The following is a 22,041-nucleotide window of genomic DNA, read 5'->3' as shown; positions in this document are numbered from 1 at the left end:
CAGTTAGCCCAGCATTTCAGCCGTTCTCATAGATTTTTCAGTAGCCTAGAAACAAGTGATTTTGTTAGATCAAATACCAATCTGTGGTCCAATCAATAGTGCATAAACACACTCAAACTTTCTAATCAATTTAAGCCATATTTTTAAATAGCTCTTGTAAAGGGATGACATGGCAAAAGTAATACATGTCAGAGGAGCTTAGGTGTTAACAAAGGCTTATTTATTTATCAAAAAGAAGGTTGTGAAGTTTCTGGACACTCGCCTTTGATCTGTCCCCCTCACCCTCCTTGGCGACACCTCTCTCTTCAGTTATGGAATAAAGCATAAATCTCCTGCTGTGCCACCAACTACAGAGCAGAAAACCACTGCTGTTGAGTGAAATAGCAAATGTGGGCATCCCCAGCTAAATGCAGGCTCCGGTCTTCTTGTTAAGTGTAACAAAATTTTAAGCAACTTATTTATGCACATAGCAGGTCATGAATTGGGCAAAACAGAAGTAGCTCAGGTGTTTCAGTGAGGAAATGTAGAGAGAAGGCTTTTGCAGGACAGAAAGTGGGGCAAGGCCCCACCAAAAGAGTGCAGAGAGGGCCCCTTCTCAGAACAAAGAAAGGCAGCGTTGCCATTAGCTCCTAGATATAGTGTGCAGTTCTGTACAGCTCTGTGGTATAGACTGTCCCCAGTCAGGCTTGAGCTGGTCAGTGTGTTACCCTTTAAGGAAGATAAAGACACAAACATTGCATAAAAGGCAAAAGTCTGCCTTGATCTGGGTTCAGCCTTTTGAGTTTTAGTCCACTGGGCCCATGCCAGCACAAATAAAGTTGCTTCCTGGGAAAGATAAGCCTTGGTGTCCCATCTCTCTTTGCAAAAGTGAAGCAGAAACACTTGACTGATGAGTGACAGGTGCCTTATTTCTGTTAGGAAGCTCCCAGTTACTTCATTATGTTAGTCGGCAGATTCTCATTCTCTGCCTTGAGCTCTCTTTTGCTTTAATATGGGCCTGATGAGAAAGGACAAGTTAAATTCACACATCAGAGGGGGCGAGGTCGCACATGAGGCTGACTGGCTCCGGCTGCCGAGGACCCTGCAGTCCTCCTCTCCATCTTCATTTGCACGGCTGCTCCAGGGTTCATGCTGCCCAGAGGGAGCACTGGACATCTTTAGAGCAAGGTGCAAAAATTTACAGATCACCAGTGACAGAAAGTGAAGTTTTAAAAGGCTTTAACGCCTACGCATTTTCCTCCAAGGGAGAAAAATAACTGAATAAGCCAAACAGGTGAGAAAATGTAAGACTGAAGGAAATCACTTTCCAGCAAAGAAAAATTCTTCTTAAAATGGAAAACTTTAGAAACCAGACATCTGCAATTTCCCATCCATGACAATGCCAGTCATTCCTAACTCCTGCTTCCCTAACTGGGCTGTTGATAGCCCTGACACCTGCACTGTCCTAACATTAGATCACCACGTGGCTTGTCCGGAGATTCTGATGTACGAGGTTGGGGTAGCACCCAAGAATGTGCATTTGTAAGCATGTGGCTAAATAAAGGAAGATGCAGCATCTAATAGATCCTCACTAGTCCCTCCTTCAAAATAGGGAGAGGGCAGAAAGGATATAAATTCACCCATTAAGTAGATATATATTTAAATTAAGAAGCATTTTGAAATTTGATTGAAGTTATAATCCATAAAGCAAATAAGCCCTCAAACCTCAGCAACTGAACATAACCCCAGCTGTCTCCCCACCTGGCCACAGAGACCTGCTTCCATCTGCTGTGCTGAGCCTGGGTATCTCCTCTGGTGTGGCTCTCCTGTCTCTGCTGTGCATCCAATGACTGGAAAGGAGAATGGTGAGAAGATGTCTCACTGTGGAGGAGATGTCTACAGCAAGGTTGGGAGTGGCGTGTATTCCGCGAGGAATCTGGGCACATTCAGCCAACTGCAGAGGAGGCTGAAAAGTGTGGGACAGCTACATGCTGAGAAGAGGACACGGGTTTTGGTGAGTGACAGCCTAGTCCAGGAAGGTGAACAAAAATGAAAATGTCAATCTCTGCAGTGCAGATATCAAGAAGCAATATCAGAAATACCTGAAGCCAAGAAGCATATGGCATGGCCCTGGTGGGCCAGCAGCAGCCGGAGCAGACGCAGGTGGAGCCCAGCCCAACGCTGCTGGGTGGAAGGTAGGTGACAGGCACTGGTCTCCCTGACACCGTCTCCGAATAGTTTAGTCCTGAGGTGACTTTAAAGGTCAATGGTGTATAAAAGGCTCCAACTTCAATGAAAAATGTCCAGATGTCTCTACATATCATCTTACACTGAACAGTAAAAGAAATAATTATTTCACAGGTGACATGCTGGCATTTTTTAAGTTTAGGTTTGATGATTCCTGTGTACTTCTAAAGTTCCAAGCCCCAATTGTCATCTTTTAAAATTCTATTGCACAGGGAACACAGATATCACAACCCCTATGATGACTTAATCTGATATTTGAAATTGAAATAAAATTCAGATCTGCTTCTGTGTTTCCATCACCTGCACCAACAGGCTGAGAAGCCCCAGTGATGACTGGGACGTTGGTAGTTGATTGGATCAAGATCAATAGAATAAAAAAATCGCATGCCTGTGAGCATGGACGCTGTCTAGCGTCCACTCGGATGCCCAGTTCTGCTAGGCAGCACTCATAGGATTGCAGATCTGCGGTGTTTCCTTATGGAAAATCCTCGCCAACCATCAAATGGCGAGCTCAGTGACAGGGGCATTGCCACCAACACCACGAGATGCAGAAGGAAGACTCTATATGAAGGCAAGAAAACATCGGTCATCCCAGGGGACAGCAGAAAGGTGCCTGGCACCTTTAATATCTTCCCTAAGGCAGACAGCTTTTTTTGTTTGTTTTTTTATTTTTGTTTTTATTTTTGAAATATGCACCAAGCATGTTCTCTAGGGGAAAAATCACTATCTTTAATATTGCAATTCTTCCTTAATACACAAATAAGGTAAAAAAGTAAATTAAAAAATAAAAATAAATAAAAAGTCACCAATAGTCCATTGCATGAAGCCAACAGGTGATAAATCTTTTCTATCCATGTTGATAGAACTAGTTTCATGATCCTCAGCGCTTTCTTTCCTATCTGTTTTGTGAACAGCAAGGAAAGAGAATGTATAAAGAGGAAGAGAAATGAAAATTTTCATTAAAACCAAGACAGCGAGGGCTAATACCACACACCGTGACCAGGACCAGTGTGCCCAGGGCAGTAACACAGTCAGAAACTGAATTCCCAGGATCACCTATGTTCCAAGACCTCGAAAAACTTAAGAAAAATCCCAGTGTCTCTCGGGTGCACTGACCTACATTCTTATGACCACAACTTGTCACTGGCCCATGGATATCCAGGAGCAACAGGAGGCATGTCCCCGGGTCTCAACGCAAAGTTCAAAGAGGCTCCTGCGGGCCCTCCCACTTTACCATGTGGTTCAGTGAGGAGAGGGTAAGGATTTTCAGCAGAATTTTACCATTAGTATTATCTATGCAGAGGTGAAATGTCTATTTATTTTTATGTTTCTCTCCAAACATAAAGCTAATTAGATATTACGCAACAAAAGCAAGGCACACAATTTGGAAACAGGAAAGTCACTGACACATTCTGCAGAGCTGTCTTGTGAAAGAGACAGACAAGTGCTCGTGTGACTGTCCCTGTCGCCAGCCCTAGGAACATCCTGCCTTTCTTTGCTTCCAACTTGCGGGCTTGGTGGTAAAGGCAAACACTAGTGAAGGCCTCTGCAGTGAGAGCTCTGCCAGCCCTGGCATGAATTCTAACAGCACAAGGCCATCGCCAGTGTGACCACAGAGCCCCTGAGATGCCCAGGTACAACAGTTTAGCACAACCACGATGCATTTGTTCCATGCAGTCTGATGTCTTTTCTCCAGCCAAAACCTGGTGACCGACCCCTGAACGGTGTTCTGGATCAGTCACTCCTGAAAGCTTGCAAGTGTCAACACTTGCTGCTTTTCCACAGTGCAAGGGTTCCACCACCACGTCTCCACAGGGCAAAGCATTGTCACCAGACAACTGTACAGAATGCTTAATGTCTTAGCTTTGTGTTTGAGGAGAAAATTAAAAATTAAAATTTTCTGGGCCAGGGGTTTAGCTCAGTGGCATTAAGTGCCTGCTTGGCAAACGCGAGGTCATGAGTTCGATCCCCGACACCAAAAACGAAACAAAAAAATTAAAATTTTAAAACAACCTACATTGCAAAGGTATCAGGCATGTGTCCTCGTAACCACACTCCTGGGGAGTTTCTTCCCTCTGGAATGCTGCGTAGCCCTGTGAAGTAACACGGTGACAATGGTGACACCCAGGGCATCATCCTGCATCCTGAGCCTGCAGTAACCATCTGGGAAGTGCTCTAGATCCAGCTCAAGCTCCAGATCCCCAAGGAGGAGACACCCTCCTAGCCAGCCCATGCTCTGATCTGCCCCCTGGCTTCCTGTCTTAACCACAGCAGAACCGTATCTCCTCAGCTGGCTCTCACTGGGACACCTGGTGGCTCAGCCCCAGGGACCAGTGCCCACAGTGATAGAGGGGAGCAAAACTCCTGGCCTGCTAGATGTCCGGTGCAAGTTTGTGTTCTCTAAAATCAAAGAATGAATTTTAGGGACAACAGAGGTTAAGAGAAGACTATACTTATTGAGAGAAAGAAAGCTTCTGTCTGAGAGAGACAGAAGGGGTCCAGAGTGGGTTGCCAAAGACTCTGTGTTTCTAGGGACTTTTATAAAGCAAAATCACAAGGTGAGGCGACTCCAAAGTGGGAAAAAAGGGAACTCACAAGGTGGGCATGAGGCAGGACAGAACTGTGGCCAGCCAATAAGATTAACTGCTCAGGTAAAATGGATTAAATCAGGACAAATGGGGAAGCGAGTCACGCATGCAGAACAGTTCTCTTCCTGCGGGGCCTGGGATGGTGACTCCTGGCTTCCTCAGGGTGATAGAGACCTGGTTAGAATAGCGATCCCTGAAGCTTTTGCTTAGGAACTCTGTGGGTGCATTTGCTTTATCTTGTCTTGAGGCCTCGCCCACGGTGGGAGGTGTCTGTCTCCCCCACAGTTGCCGGACATCAGGTCTTCTGCACTGGCTTCCTCAGGACTCAGCCCTGTCTGACCCCTATAATATTTCTACCTAACTCAGCTGCCTGCAACAGCAGTGCCCCTCAGTGCCTTGTCTGAGCCCACTCCAGCCTCTTCACACACTTTGGCCTTTTGTTTTGGGGAAGCTGAGCTCAGTTCCCATCGGACTTCCCTAATCTACGGTTCTTGTGAATAAAATCTATCCTCACTGCTTAATTAGTCTCTAGCTTTTGAAATCAAGTCCTTAAAACAGACTGTGCTATGTACTTCACTGGACAAAAATTGCTTTTATTCCTAGTGTATCTATCATGAACCATTCTGTTATATGTGATGCCATCCCAGGGTCTTTATGCTGGCCAAGGAAAGAATAATACAAAATTTTTATAACAATAAAAACCAGAAGGTAACTAGAATGTTCATTTCTAAAAAGTAAGTGATAAATAACCTTTAAGAAACAATAAAAATTTGAAACCTGGCAAGCACAAGCGCTTCCCTGACCTACCGGTTCCTCTCTTGATAAGCCGATGGTAAGCGGACAATGTAGAAACTCATCAATGCACGGGGCACATAGAACTCAAGAACGTCAAGACTGGAGAACTGGGCACCCCATGCTGGTGGAGCTGCACTCTCCAACACTGCCCTGCATGTGGGAAAGGATTGGACCGTGTTATTCCCAGCCTAGGAAAAGATCAAGACTCAAACACAAAGACTGTATCTACTGAATGCATGCGGCTTTTGCATAATTAGAAATTGAAGAAGCTTAAATCAAACCGCCTTAAGTCAAAGGATCCTAAATCAGGGACCCTGTGCGTTTATCCTCGGCCCGTAGGAGGCTGGTGATGAAGATGAAAGACCAAGAAATCCTGAGAGGAAAGCTCTGCTGGGAGAAGCCTCCCCCCCAAGCCTGTGCAGGACCAGTGGGGCCTCTACCACCTCCAGAGGGAGAGGAACAGCCAATCAGAACAGGCCCAGCATGCCAAGGCCAGGCTCAGCATGGCCAAGGGGTAGGTGGTGGGAGGCTGGTGCCCTCTGCTGCTAGGAGACCGGAGCCCTCAGCCAGTCGCCGCACGGTGGATGGACGTGTCAGCAGCACTGCTCATCCCCAACATCCCTCATCTGTACGGCTGTCAGGACAAATTCAATCTCACCATCTCAGGGAAGCTCCAGTGACCTTTGCTCATCAAAGGTGCCCAGTGAGTCCTTGTCACAAGCTCTCCATGAAGACTTTTGGGGAAGCCTTTCACTCCTAATTGCCTTGTGTTACCGTAAGATCAGTCCTGGTTTACATCTTGCCTATGCTATTGTCTGGTCAAAAAAATATGCATGGAGCATAGAGAATAATGAATTCATTACACAAAGCAACTGAAGAAATAGATGGGCTAGAGATTAGCCCTACCCCTGAGAATACAAAGTAAGAAGATGCAACACTTTGGTAGTTACTGCTTTTTAAAATTCTTCCCTATACACAAGGTGTTCATAGAAATAGCCAGAAGTTGAGAACTACCCACATACACACCAAGAGGAGAATAAGCCGTGCGCCCACTCGGTGCAGTATTATTCCACTTCAACGGGAGGAAGTGCTACCCTGTGCCATGGCGCAGGCGACCTGAGGACAGCGTGCTGAGCAACATGAACCAGCTACGAGAGGAAAGCAAGGCACAGCCTGCACTGCCCCAGGACTGAGCCTGGGCCTTCGCACTGAGCAGGAACCCCAGTCCTGTTAAAAAGAGGAATTGGCGTGTGTTATGGGGAGGCATCAATTCCCCACCAACATGGGCTGCAAACGTATTAATTTTAAAAACTTTCAAATCTCAAGACTATTTTCAGACAGGGTTTCACCAATTCCTAGGGTGGGCTCAGTTCTCCTGCCTCAGCCTCCCAGAGCCCAAGCACTTCAAGACTGCCTTTGTGCTGAACATGTAGACAGACTCTTACATCACTACTTTAACCATCCAGTATTACAATTACTTTCGAGGATTTTGCACCCTACTGAGTATCACAAGTCACCTAGAGATGGCTTGTTTAAATCAGAAAATATCCAGGTTCTCAGCAGATACCAAACCATTTTATACAAGAGGCCTGAGCAGCCACAGGACCTTGCAGAGCAGGGGACAAGGCATCGGGGAAGCTGGCCTGGCCCCAAAGAGGGCAGAAAAGGCTTTCTGTCACTATTCTCCACAAAGCCCCAGGCTTCCCCACCCTTGCAAAGTGCAAACCGCACCTCTGGCCAGTGTCTGAGAAGATCACCCAAACCTACTTTCTTGCCTCTAACTTACATGGATAATAAGTCAAGGAGAAGACGATGCTGGTCCCGTGGAGTGTACGACTCTGCTAACACTTGCTGAGCCTTCTGCAGAGAGCAGCTCCATGGGTGCTGAACGCCATCTGAGCCAGACAAAATAAAGGGAAAGCTATCTGCACAGCCAGCCTTCAAGACGGTCGTGGCCCACATTCCCTGGTACCACTCAGCTCTGCCTCTGAGAGGCCCATGGAGTCATCTCCTGGATGGTGACAGGGACGACCCTGGGCCTCTGGTCTTCTGAAACCATCCTTCAGGACTCCCAGACTCAAGAACCTCATGTGGCCATGTGTGCGGCCACACGGCACTGGACCTCTCACACGTACATGAACCCTTTCCTTCCCAGATTTAGGGCACAGAGATGAACCAGAAAGCGGAAGCCCTGAGGGGAGCTTGGAAACTACATGCTCGCCCTTTGCACATGCACAAAGTGGATGGAGCTGGTCCTATCCGCCAGAGCTCTCCAGCCCCAGCCCCGGGCAGGAGGGAGGCTCTTGGGAAGCTGCTTCGGGGAAATTTAGCATAAGCCACTGACAATGATTTATATTCTGGAAGTAGTCCAGCCAGCCTGTGACTGACCATCCCCTCCAAGGTTTCTTAGTGGATCACTCTGCAGCCCAACTATGTCACAGGAGATTCCTGCGAGGCATCAGGATAGTCACAGGTGTCACCCACCTCCTGCTTGGAGCCTCCTTAGTTGGAAAACTTAGATGATCAAAAAGACTCCCTAAACCACATGGAATGAAATGCAGTCATTATGCCAATTCTCCTGCAACAGAAGACACCAAATCCAGTTTCAGTAAACCATGCCCGTCCCGGTTCTAGGCCCTTCCACGTCCATGGCATCCACATACATAAACCTTCCCACGGTATTTTACAGGGAAGGAAGCAGGGGACACTGCAGCCTGTCTCAAGCGCACCACGTACACTACTCCTCCTTTCATTGCAGAGGTGGGGTGGACACGTGTGTGGCCTTGATGTGTGTCCGGAAGCACTGTGCTCCCCATGCGTCTGGTCCAGGGGATGCACATTTGAGGAGTACTTACTGTAAACTATACAACAGCAAACAAAAGAGAAATTTTGCCTTAGTATATCTTCTATGGGCCAATGGAGGATAAATGAGTGCTCCGAGCTCCTGTCTGACATTAATTTTTGGGATCCTTACTTTGACCTCATGAGGTAATGTCCATTACACCCCTGATGCGGGACACTGACATGAGCCGCACATCGGTTAGATCCACTCGAGACCGCATGGACAGGGAAGGACGGGGCAGGAGTCACAACCCAACACTAAAGTACGGGACCCATGCTGTCTGTCATCCAGGTGTGCCATTAACAGATCCCTTTTGTATAATCCCGATAACCAAAATAAATTCACTTAAAAAATTAAATTTGGCTCCTGAAGGAATTGCCTTCCTCGGTTAGTGGCAGAGAACTAACCTCGGCAGATAAAACAGACGGGCGTCATATTTTTCACACACAACGAGCAGTCTGGGGCTCCAGGGCTAGGACAGCACCGTCAAAGTAGTGCCAGGGATCCATCTCTTTCCCTGTCTGCTCAGTCTCCCTCTGGGTAGAGTTCGTACACACCGGTCTCGCCTCGTTCTGGTTGGTTTTTCATAGCATGGATTAACCGTAAGCATTAGAGGGGTTAGTGTGGTATTTCCCGCATGCACCAAGCGGGACCTGACCCAATCCAGCTACCTTCCTCCCTCCTCCCAATCTCTGGTGACCCCCAGTGTACTTTTGGGTGACATCTGTAGCTTCCATAGATGACGCGAACCTGCAAACCTGACCCCCGAGTGTGACTTATTTCACTTACACAGTGTCCTCTGGCGCCATCCGTTCTGCTGCAAATGCAAGGATTCCGTTCTTACTGGTGACTGAGGAACACTCTCTTGTGACTGCACCCTGCAGTTTCTTTTTTAATTTAATTAAGTCTGTCGGTAAAGTTCGGGTACACGCAACGATCACATTGGTCACAGGGGACTTGGGATCACGCTGGTTTGTCTCTTTCCCCTCCAGGCCCCTCCCCTCCCTTCGTTTCCATTTTTCTTCCTCATTTTTTCTTTTCCCTCCCTTCCTTTCTCCCTCCTCACTCCCTAGTTCCTTTTGAGAAATTTCTTCCCATTTCACCATATCTCTTGTACGCTTTGGTTCCTGTTCATTTACAGTTTTGATTTCTCACATCAGTGGGAAAATGGGGTATATACAATGTGTGCCTGATTTATTTCACTTAAGAGTATGATCTCAAGGTCCATCTATTTAGCCGTAAATGTCTCAGGTTTAACCTTTGTTTGTGGCATTATATTTTTTTAAAAAACACATCTTTTTCATCCATTCATTGGTTGATGGGCATTTGGGTTTCTTCCAAGATTTAGCTGTCACAAATTGTGCTGCTATAAACATGGGTGCGCATATGTCGCGGTGGTACAATGCTTTTAATTCTTTTGGGAAAATACCAAGAAGGGAAGTGGCTGGGTCAAATGGAACCTGCAGTCCTAGTTTTCTGAGAAAACTCCACACTGATTTCCACAGTGGTTGCACAGTCTACACTCCCACAACAGAGGAGAAGGCTTCCTTTTCCCCCGCAGCCCCTCCAGCGTTTGTCACTAATTGATTGCTTGGTAGCAGCCATTCTCTCCTGGGTGAGGAAGCATCGCAGTGTTGCCTCATTTCACGTCTCTCAAATGACCAGCGATGCTGCACATTTTTCATGTATCTATTTGCTATTTGTACTTCTTCATCTGAGAAGAGTGTATTCATCTTAATGCCCATTTTTGGATTGGGTCACTGAATTTAGATGATTTGATTTTTTTTTCAGTTCTTTCTATGTTCTAGATATTAGTCCTTTGTCTGAAGTACAACTACCTAAAAATTTTTTCCCACTCTGTCGATTGTCTTTTCACTCTGTTGGAGATTTCTTTTGCTGTTCAAAAGCTTTTTTAATAAGATGAAATGAAAGTTGTTAATTGTTAGGGGCGAAACACTCTTACTGGAAGAAAGAGCCTCTTTTATAAGTGGTGTTGGAAAAACTGATTTGACACGTGAAGACCAAATCCAACTACTTCCTCCCTTCTCCCAGTCTCTAGACTAAAACTAGACTCATGTCTATCACCATGCACTAAACGAAATCAAATGAATCAAAGACCTAAATATTAAGACAGAAACACTAACTGTGCTGGAAGAGAGTAACACTCTTGAAGACAGAGGGCAGGCAGAGACTTTGTGCACCTCGAGTCCTGTGTCTGGCCTCCCACTGGTGGACACCAGGCTGGCTCCAGATCTCAGCTGTGAATAATGCCACGGTAAACAAAGGTGAGCTTCTTCACCTTCCATTCCAGGGAGCAGAAAGGGAAAGCCCTGCTAGCAACTGGATGTGCCCCTTTGTGGTTGGGTGAAAATTACATGTATTTTAACTTTGGTGATAATGTTAATTGTGTTGATACTTTTAATATTAAGCTCCTCGGATAATAACCTTAATGGTTTTATTTACTAATCCTCTGAGATATTTGCGGATAACTTAGCACATTCTTTATGAACAAATTTTGGATCTGTGAATACAGACGGTTTTATTTCTTTGTTTCTAGCATGTGTCCATTTTATTGACTTTGCTTGCCTTACTGAGCTACTTAGAATCCTTTAGCAGGTGGTGTGTGATGCAAAGGGCAAAATTACCTTGTTCTAGATATTAGAGAAGAAAAATTTAGTCTCTCACCATTTTTATATCTAATTGTTGTTTCTTAAAATATTCTGCCTTATAGTAGTGAATACTTTTTCATGATTCCACTTCGTATGTTTTTAGTTACTTTTCACATTGCTAAGACAAAATCCCTGGCACCTACAATTGAAGAAGGAAAACTATTTCAGCTCATAGTCTGTAGAGGCTTCCGTCCCTAGTCAGCTAGCTCCAAAGCCGGGGCATGGCACAAGGGTACCACAGTCCAGGGAAGAGCAGGTCGGCGGCAGAGAGCGGCAGCAGCCAGTGCTCTGGCTTCCCTCTGCCTCTGTACTGCGGGCAGGCTGTGAGCCTGCGGTCGGTACCACCCACACCCAGGATGCGGCTTCCATTATCCACACCCCAGGGCCATGTCACACCCCCACCCACAGTAACCGCCCACCTATGGCCACACGAGGCCTTGGGGGGACAGCTGGATACAGGCCATGACAAGATATAGTGAGCTTTCGTTTTTGAAATACCGCTTTAGTGTTTGCCCTAAGTATCTTGAACTACTTCTCATGTGATCTAAGGAACTTTACAGCAATGTAGTAGAGATTCCACTCTCCTGGCCTTTCGTTTTATACTCTAATGTATGCTATGAATGCAAAATACACTGCTACTACCTGTGCTCCAAATGGTTGTCTTTGACATCAATTAAATATAGAGGGAAAATGGACCTTAATTATTCCATTCCCAGTAATTTAATGGTGTAGACCTACCTTTGGTTCTGATACCACTTTCCTCCTGCCTGAAAATATTCAAAAGTAGGTCAGTGAATTATCAATTCATTCCCCCTCCCCCTCTCCCTTTCTGCCCCTGTCCCTCCCTCCTTCCTCCCCTCTCACCCTTTCTCCCTCTCTCTCTCTGCTGGAGATCCCCCATGAGTAGCGGTGGGACCCACAGACGTCCTCCCTCTCAGCTGTGTTCCCAGCTTTGCAGACCTTTTATACTCACTCAACTGTGAGGCAGTCACCTTCCAGGGCCGGTGCCGGCCCCAAACCTGCTCTTCTCCTGCCTCCGTCAGCCTCCCAGGAGCTAAATCCCTAGCCACGGGCCACCGAGCCCAGCCGAATTCTGTTTTTGTCCGTGTGACATGTAGTCTTTATTTTTTTCTTCGTTTGGGAACTATTTTTGCAGCACACAGAATTCTGGGTGGACAGTGTTTGCTGTCAGCACTGTAAAGTCATCATTCTGTCTTCTGCTTTTTATGATTTCTAGTAAGTGGCTCTTAAATTATTTCCCTTGTTCCTCTGAGGTGGTGTATATGATCCATCCTCTATATCTAACGTTTTATCTTTTCGATACTGTCATATAAATAATCTCCCGCATGCCCTGTGGGTATTTCCCAGCCTGATTATCCGCCCATCTATTGACGGACATTTGGACAGTTTCCAGTTTTCAACTATTACAAATAAAGCTGTCGTGAATATTCAGGTGCAGACTTTGTGTGAACATAAATTTTCATTTCTGCACCCTAGAGTAGGATTGGCTGACTATGATAGGTTTATCTTTAAATTTGTAAGACACTGACAAGCGCTTTTCCAGAATGCTCGCGGCCGTTCCGTTTTCGCCTGCCACTTGTGAAAGTCCCACCCGCTACATTCCAGTCAGTCCTATCTGTTGCGGGCTCTTTTATTCCCACTGTCCTAAATGGCATGTCATGGTTTCTCATTACGGTTCTTAATTCCCATTTCCTTAATGCTTAATCCTATTTAACAGCTGTTCATATGCTCATTTGCCATAATTGCATCCTCTTTGGTGCAATGTCTGTTCTAGTTCTTTGCCCTGTTTTTTAAAATTGGATTATGTGTTTTCATATGGTTGAGCATTGAGAGTTCTTTATATATTTTGGATACAAACCCTTTGTAAAATCAATGATACATAAATATATTCTCCCAGTGCACGGCTCACACTCCTGCTGTTAACATTCTTTATAAAGAGCATAAGATTCTAGTTCATTACAGTCCACTGTGTCATTTTTTCTTTTATTGATCATGCTTTTGATTTTATCTCTAAGAATTTTTACATGCATGATTTTCTCTTATTTTTTTTTTCCTTAGAAGTATTATAGTGTGAGATTCTACATTTCCATCTTTGATCCATTTTTAGTTAATTTTCTTTATGGTGCAAGGTGAGAGCTTCAGGCCCTTCACTCTTTTTTGTGTAAGGTTGCTAAATTGCTCCAATACTGTACACTGATTCCATGCATTGTGGGTTTCTGTTGTTCGGCTGAAATATCTGAGGGTAATCTTAGACGGTTGCTTCTCTCCAGGTAAATTTGCTTTGATATTTTTATTTAGGCTGTGAGCTGATTAAACTTTGCTTACCTTTGTTCAGTTCTCATTAGTTGAATATTTCCTTGTACAGTTTCTTTGTATGTTTACTGATTTGCCTTCACTGAAATTCTTGAGTCTGCGGCTTGATGCCATTCATGAGGTATTTTTTGCTGCCATATGCTGGGACCTCAACTTTGCTGCTGTACAGACCAAACACGCATTTCAGATTTTGTCTGTCTTGGCTATTCCCAGTACACCTTTCCCCCACTTTGTACAGCTTAAAGTGATCTTTGTGTTTCTGTACAGCCACATCTTGGCCCAGCTTCTGTTTTCTATTTACTTCTTATGTTTCTAATCTGTGTAAACACATGCTAACTTCACATCCAGAAACATCATTTCATTCTTGTTGACAACATAACTCTTCAGCAAAAGTCTCCATTTTGCTGTCTACTCTTTCGAGATTTAGGAGAGTTTGAGTGTGTCTTCCAGACTCATCCCTTGGAAACTGACACCCTAATGAAACAGTGCTGAAAGATGAGCCTGCAAGAGGTGACTAGGCCACAAAGTACCACCCCATGCAAGGCCATTATCTTGGGTGTGGGCCATCTTAAAAGAGGGTGGGGTGCAGCACGTGATGCCTGCTCCACCGTATGACCACGCAGCAGAAAAGCCCTCAGCATCCACGTTGGATCCACCCCCTCCAGAACTGTCAGCCAAACACACATCCATTATTTATAACTTACTCGGCCAGTGGCACCCTCTGACAGTAGCAGAAAAGGGACTGACTGTATTAATCAATAAAATTACTTCAGGAGCCTGTCCGAGAACTCTGAGATCTGTGTCAGAGAACCTGGGGCCTTCTACTGTGTGTTTGGTTTGTCCTGCTTCTTGTCATACCTACTAGTACCAGATTAAATGACAAAAAGTCTGTATGGGGAGCTACGGCAGCTCTGATAAGGTCATCTTTCCGTGATTCACTCGTCCTCCACAAGTAACTGGTATCAAACAGACCTGATAGCCCAGGCCACGGGTCAAAGTCCTAATTGTTGGCCAACATTTGTTTCATTCCCAATTCTCAAGTGAAGCATTTCAAAAGACATGCAGAGAATCAAGAGCGTATCTGTGCAAAGAGCACTAAATGTTATCTTTTCTCTCCATTGAGAATCAGCAAATGACTTTAAGAAATCCACAGAGCAGAATGCAGTGCTTATATCTAGAGGGCCTTCCTTATGGGACTTTAGACACTCAAGTTCTGGCTGCCTTGGTCAACCTGACCTATGAGGCTCTGTCTCCATAGCAAGGAGGTTTGGAGGTTTCCTGATTTCTGGAAGTTCTTCACTACCCCGTGTCCAGATTCTATCTCCGAGTACAATGCTATGTCATTTCAACATGCTCATCTTTCCCCAGAATCCTAGGACTTCAGCTCTGGCTTCCTCAGTGTCTCTATGTATATATAAATCAATTTTGTTTCTTTGTGTGCATGGTTGGATTCAATTTGCTAGCATTTTTAAGGATGTTTTACGTTTATGCTCCTAATAGGTGTTAATACTCCTTTCCACAATGTCACAAACTTGCTTTCCTTCATTGGTCAGGCCTGCCTTGCAAGAGCAGAACCAAGAGTGACTTGATATTAATTTTATGGTAGTGAATTATAACTCAGGATCTTCTTCAATAGGAGACCTGGTGCCAGGGCAGAGCAGAGTTTGAAATGACAACACCAAATGTTCCCAGCTTCCCAGAAAGGAAGTTAGGGGTCAGCCCAGAATCAATGCTAAAATTATGCTCCACTCTAAGGTAGAAACTGCTTCAGAGGAATTGATGATTTTGTTTGTTTTTTTCTATCAAAAACATTATGTTGCCATGTGGTTGAATTCACTCAATAGCCATTTAGAGAGTGCCCCTTCAAGTCCACTGTACTTTAAATTAACCACTAAAAATCCACTTTGGATATTGGCACTGTTCTTCTATTTTTGTAGGGAGCCACTGAAGCTGGAGATTGATCCCATGTGTGGGGCTAAAGCAAAGTGAGCCCTGAAAACACAGAGAGCCCAAAACAAGCCATGTAAACAGGCTGCTCCAGCTCAAAGAACCGGGTGCTAGGCAGTGGGGTTGGGATTGGCATGCTTCTTTGGAGGTATAAATCCAGATGCTGCAGTGGTTGAGCAGTTCCTGCCTCCCCTCGGGAGGGTCAGGGCTCCAGCTACCCCAGCTTTGGCTCTGCTTTATTTTCTCACCCTCTCACGGCCCTTCCTTCACCCCCAGAACCTCAAGGGCCACGTGGCTTGCAGCACATTTTCATCAGTTATCCTTGACTAAAGGAGCATTTTATTTTCTTACTTTGGAATTTAAGGTTTTCTGTAGCCCAATTTGATCTGACTTCAAAAATTTTAATTTCTATGTAATCCATTTTTATATGGTCTAAATTTCAATCAAACAAAATATCAATTGTTTTGGTTACTTTTCTCTTGTTGCTGAGCAAATACCTGACACCCAAAATTAGGAAGGAAAGGTTTATATCTTACAGTTCTTGGAGGTATCAGTCCATACTCAGCTGGCTGCAGAGCAGTGTGGTATGGCTGGGGGGCAGCCGTTCACGGCCACTGCAAACAGCAAGGTGTGAACCAGCAAGAGAGAAAAGCCACCCTTCTTCCCGCCCTTACACTGTATCCTGCCTCCACCCCTGGGTGGGCGCAGCACTCAGACCACCAGTCCCAGCACCAGACAACAAACCAATCACGAACAGCAGACTCAGCCCTGTGCATAATTACATGAAGCTTAAGTGGGGACCACCTGAGCACACTGTAACATCCCCCACCGGCCCTGCAAAGACTCATGTGCATCCTTAATACTAAAGGCATTTAGTCCATCTGCAAGAGGTGCCAAAGTCCTAACCGATTCAGCATTGCTGGAGAGTCCAGGTCCCAAGTCTCCTCCAAGATCTATGACACATTCTTAACTGTAACCCTTGTACAAGTGAGACAAGGACGATTTGGAGCTCAAAGATTCAAATTCCCAGCTCCAGACACAGATGAGAAATTTAAAAGTTTCTCAGTGTGTCCTGAAAGAAAATCTCTTTTAACTGCAAGGCTGAGACTGCAGGAACCCAGACACAGCCCCTCATAATCCCACTGGCTGAACCGCAGCGTTAGTTTAGTGCGCAGCCTTGAAGGGTACCCGAAGCAAAGGTGAGGGCCCTGAACGGACAGGAATGGGACCCAGAACTGAGACAGAGACGTGTGGGAGGATCCTGAGCAAGCTGAGGAAGGTGCGTTTCTAGATGCTAATGAGATTATTTTGTCAGAGGAAGACTGCTGGGCTTCTGCCTGGGACTCTTCAGCCTTCATCATAGATTCTTTAGTGTTCTGTCGCAGACCCATCGGCCTCCTCATATGGACTTGCACGGGACACAGGCAGTCCTTGGGCTGGACCTTCAGCCTCCAGTGTGCAGACGCTCTCTGTACACTCTCTTATCTGATTCAGTGGCTGACTACTGTAAGCCGATCTTGTAATTTCTTATTCAGTTGTGTATCTTGTGTTGTATCTGTTTCTCTAGTAAATCCTGACTGATACAGTCTCCCAACATGTATGTCTCCACTTTCACGGTTTCCCTACCCTGGAAAGTATTTTATCAATTGTTTAACTCCTGCCCATACTTCAAGAATCTACCAACATGGACCAAATTAGGATTCCCCCTGTTGTAGTCAGGGGTTGTGAGAAAAATTACAATCAGGACATGGAATTTATAATACTATTTTTGATGATCACCCAAAGTTAACACAAGAAACTGAAGGAAATCTGTCCACAACACCAAAGACAGAATATTCAGCCAAGGGCCTGGATCCCACATGAGTCCAGATAAAGACCTAGAGCCCATGACAGTGCCTCCCACAAGACCAACTGGAGGTCCAGAGCCCACAAGAAAAACACAAACCAGTCTGTATTATGGATTCGTGTTGGGAAGGCCCAAAGGTCAGTGGTGGAAGGTAGAAAGTCCGTGCCAGCAGGGTGAAGGAGCTGTGCTGGTAGGTTGAGGGTTCTACACTGGAGCCAAGAAGTCACACTCAAAACAAAGACCAGGGCTGTCCTGAAAAGTACCTCAGTCATCCTCAGCAACACAGAGGTCCTGAGCGCCTCTGATGATAAGAACAGTTGAGTACATCCAGAAAGCCAGCATGATGAGTTTGTCCTGGAGATTAAACAGCACGTGTCTTGCCTCCCGGAGCCAGGAAGCAGTGCTGTATGTAAGGACCAGAGCTCCCCCAAAGTGAACCACAGCCGCTCACCAACAAGGTCATGAGCTCCTCCAATGACAATGGTCAAACTCACACTGGGGAAGATGAGCTCCTCCAGGAGAACCAACGGCTCAAACAGCAACCTGTCTCAGTGTCTCAGTGCCTCACTCCTGTTCTCTATGTATCTATTTATGCTGGCAGCTTTCCTCAGGTGGAACAGCTACGCTCAGCACCATGGTGACTTAAATCCACTGGTGTTAAGTTGACCACCAGTTTTTAATCCATAACACCGCCCCCCAAATAGTGTCATCAGCACAATTCTGAAAATAATTCTGCTTGGACAATGTGTGCATACTTCCTACTACACATCGTCACTGTTTAGCCATCTTCTGCTGAAAGCACCTCCAAACCTTGGAGAGCAAACCACCCCAGTCCTCTAGAGAGCCCAAGCATTTTCAAACTCATCATCAGATCGCTGCTGCTACCAACCAGGTATTTTGAAAACACATAAAAAAGTTCCTGGTTTTGTGTTGCAGAGCTACGTGCTGAGCAGAGTCCCATGGCCCAAGATAGGGTTATCTAGAGCAGCTCCTCATTCTGAACTCAGCTCCCCTTTCCTAGGCCAGGGATGGACCACGCAAAGGGCTCCTCCACATGAGCCTCTGGTGGCATTAAGAGCCACTTCCCGCCCTTTACTTTGTCCCTGTACTGATTGGACTGAAGTCTTGAGTCCTGCAGGGATCGGGTTTCTGTAGGTGGGAACTCTCTGAGTGGAGAAATAAGTCCTACAGGGCTCATCAGGTGTGAGGTCCGGGATGGGCATTCTGGGAACGAAGAGCCTGAACTTGATCCGTCTTTGTCTGTTCAGAAGCCAGCTGGCCCAATTCAGAATGGTCCTGCTGTCCATTCACCGTCCAAGGAGATATTTAAGATCTGAATCTCTACTAAGGAATGCCAGAAAGCCAAGAAATGAAACACATGCAAAACACAGTGCTGGCTGTTACTGTGTCTGTGGTATCTCCCATGTGGTTTCTTTTCCTCCCAAAACTCCGTGTGTTTTCCCCTGGCTTAGGAGGACCACCCAGCTAAGTCCCGCTTTTAGAGCGTCCCAGGCCCTGAGCCTGTGGTTGGGGTGATGCTGCTGAGCTAGAATTGTGTTGGTACAAGAAGGCAGCGACTTGTTCTTCATTCATTTTAGCCACCAGGAGATCCTGAGGTCCAAAGCACCCACGGTTCATCCTCGCCCCTCCTTCCTTTTCATTAAGGTTCTGAGAGCAGGAGAGAGAGAAATGAGAAGAATCTCACCCGAGGAGACTCTGCCGGAGAATCATAATAAAGGCTCATTCTGGGCCTCAGCCGTCACATTATTTGTAGAAAGATCTGATTTCTGGCGCAGTCTTCTTATTTTCTGTTAATTTCTCATGGGAAGGCCAGACTGGCAGTTCAGTGTTACAGATAAAATTGAGGATTCCTGCAGCAAATTTCTCATTTACCAAACCCATTTCACTGGTGTCTAAAAATGCCTGACCTTGACTCCTGAGTGCAGCCAGGAGCCGTGCTGAGGGCCGCCCCAGCCTTGCGCAGGTCAGCGGGAGGGGCCTGGTGATGTCCCTGTGCACAGACAGGAATCAGAAAAGGAACCAGGACTCAGCCCCCAGAAGTGTTTGCCAGGTGGTGATCCTGGACTCTTGTTTAGTCTTTCTGAGTTCAGTGTCCTCACGGTAAAAGAGATCTAGGGTTCAGAGAGATGTCAGGGACAGAAAGAGTTAGCATGGGAATGTTCAGCACCTCCTGCCACAGAAAATTATCGACACTGCCCTAATCTCCTTTGTCTCTATCATGCCCAGGCACTATTCCTTTGTCTCCACGGTGCTTCCTTGGTACCCTGAGAGGGCTGAGTGGGGTCATGAATGGTGGTCAGAGAGTCTTCCATGCTGCCTCTCGGGGCGCTAATGGTGCTCCAGTCCAACTCCTGCCCACTGTGTGTGGGCGGGGACAGGGTGCTGGGATGCAGGAGCACACGGTTCCTCTGAGGAACACAGAGAGGCATGTGTGAGTTCCTCGGACAGGGCAGTGCTCTAAGATGGTGCTTCTGTGTGTTTGCCTGTGATAGCACCAGGTGCCAATTCCTGGATCTACGTGATCAGGCGTTAGATCTTTATTTGCTGAGCACGCATCCCCTGGTGCTTGTGCCAGATAGGTACTCTGCCATGCCTGAGAGCTAGGGGAACCACTGCTGACAGTGGGAGCCACTTCTGTGATGGGGCACATGGAGGGCACCCAGGTCATGAGTGACCTGGGCTGAGAGAGAACAAGATGAGTATGAGACAGTTCAAAGGCAGGACCGTGACCTCCACAGCTCGGCTCTTTCCAGAATCAGTCACCTGGCATCGCCATAATATTTTTTTTACGTCACCAACTAAACACGCATCTTCAGGGATTTTTCTCTTTCTTTTCCATCAGTGGGGATTGAACCCGGGGTTCACGCTGAGCTATATCTCCAGCCCCTTCTTACTTTTATTTTGATGTAGTCTCTGGCTAAGCTGTCTCAGTGGGACTCAAACTTTTGATCCTCCTATCTCAGCCCCCAGACGACTGGGATTATAGGCATGTGCCACTGCACTCCGCCCTGACCAGGCAGTTTTCACAGCCATGCTTTGATGGAGTTCCTTGCTACTCTTTGAAGATAAGGGAAGGAAATGCCAGATGTCAAGATATGTCCCATTAGAGAGCCAGGATATTTTTAACACCTATAGTCCATTACAGTTGGCATCCCATAGTGAGCACACAGTGCAGATGAGACGTGTGCTAACATTTCCGCACACGCAAGCTATGCCGGCAGGACTAGCCAGACAGGGAATGAGCCCGGCTCTCAGAAGCTTCCTCCTGCCCACCCTCAAATACTTCTTAACAGTAACTGCTGATCCGATTTTCTCACGTTAAGTCCTTCTTTCACTCAGGAAAAATATTCATCTTGTTGGTCTATCATTAGTTCCTTTTAATATGGACACACCACGGCTTGTTTATCCATTCACTTTGTGGGCATTTAGGTAGTGTCCAGTTCTAAACCACTGCACATTCAGCCTTTGTGAACATGAGTGCTCCAATCTTTGCCTACACCTAAGACTTATTGTGTGTGTAACTGGGATTGAACTCGCGACCTCATGCTTGCCAGGCAGTCACTTATGCCACTGAGCTAATCCCCAGCCCCACCTAAGACTTTTGTTCTCTGTGTAAGTAACTAGCAGACATCATGGACATACATGCATATCCATGTTAATAGTACCATGACTCGTAATAGCTGGATGAACAGACAGGAAAATGGAATTCACAATGGAGTATTACTCAGCCATAAAGAAGTGTAAACTTGAGTCATCTGAAGGAAAACGGATGCACCTTGAGACTGTAATGCTAAGCGAAATAAATTGGGCACAGACGGTAAGCTCAGAGTGTAAATAATTCAGAGAGCAAAGTGAGTGACAGATGATGGGAAACGGAGAGACAGACTTTGTGGAGCCGAGCAGAGGATCTGGAGATGGAGCCAGAGGGAAGGAGAAAGAGGAGGGGAAATGGCGGTGGAAAGGACCCAGCTGAGAACAAATCACACAATGAACACACTCACTCTGCGCCACAAACATACACCAATAAAAATTAAAAGTAAGTAAAGATGTTCAGTGAAATAGCTTCAATAGGGTCCAGGACACCAGGACAGGTGAATGCTTACATTTTGAAGCAGCTGCTAAACTCCCTAATAACTGAACTGTTTTACATTTCTGTCCACAGGGAATGGGAGAGCCTCACTGCCTGCTAACCCTTGGCACACTTGGTATTTTCAGCGCCTTTTACCTTTCACGTGTGTCCAGTTTTTACCTCATTTTTAATTTATTATTATACAGTGGGTCCCTTTATCCCTGGAAATTTTCCTTATTCCTGGTATTTCCTGGTAAATTTACTTTAACATTTTGTCGAGATTAGCAGAGAGCTAAAAGTTTACTTACTCTGTATTTATTCTGCAGGTAGACTGTGTGTTGGTTCCGTGTCCACTGTGGTGACTTGTACACACATCACCGCATATGTGTCCACGAGGGCTTGTCAGATACAACCGTGAAGCGGGAAATCCTCCTTAGAGCACCCGCCCCCCTGGGCAGCACCAATGGCATCCCCTTGGTTTAAGAAATCCACCTCCTTCTGGAGTGCCTGCATCAGCCCCTTCCTTTGTCTGGAGGACTGTGAATATCTCTGCAAGCAGGGAGGGATCGCAGGTTCCTGAGGCACCTCGGCCTGTGGTGAGTGCTCAGCACACTCAGCCCAAATCTCAGACTGTTCCGGACCCCCCAGACTTCCGGGTGCAGTGAAGTGGAGCAGTGGGTTAGAGGCCACTACATCCGCCTCCC

The sequence above is a fragment of the Cavia porcellus genome, unplaced genomic scaffold (assembly GCF_034190915.1).
Source record: "Cavia porcellus strain 051 isolate PalLab524CR breed Dunkin Hartley unplaced genomic scaffold, mCavPor4.1 scaffold_6, whole genome shotgun sequence".
In the NCBI taxonomy this organism is placed as follows: Eukaryota; Metazoa; Chordata; class Mammalia; order Rodentia; family Caviidae; genus Cavia; species Cavia porcellus.
This window is presented reverse-complemented; position numbering follows the sequence as displayed.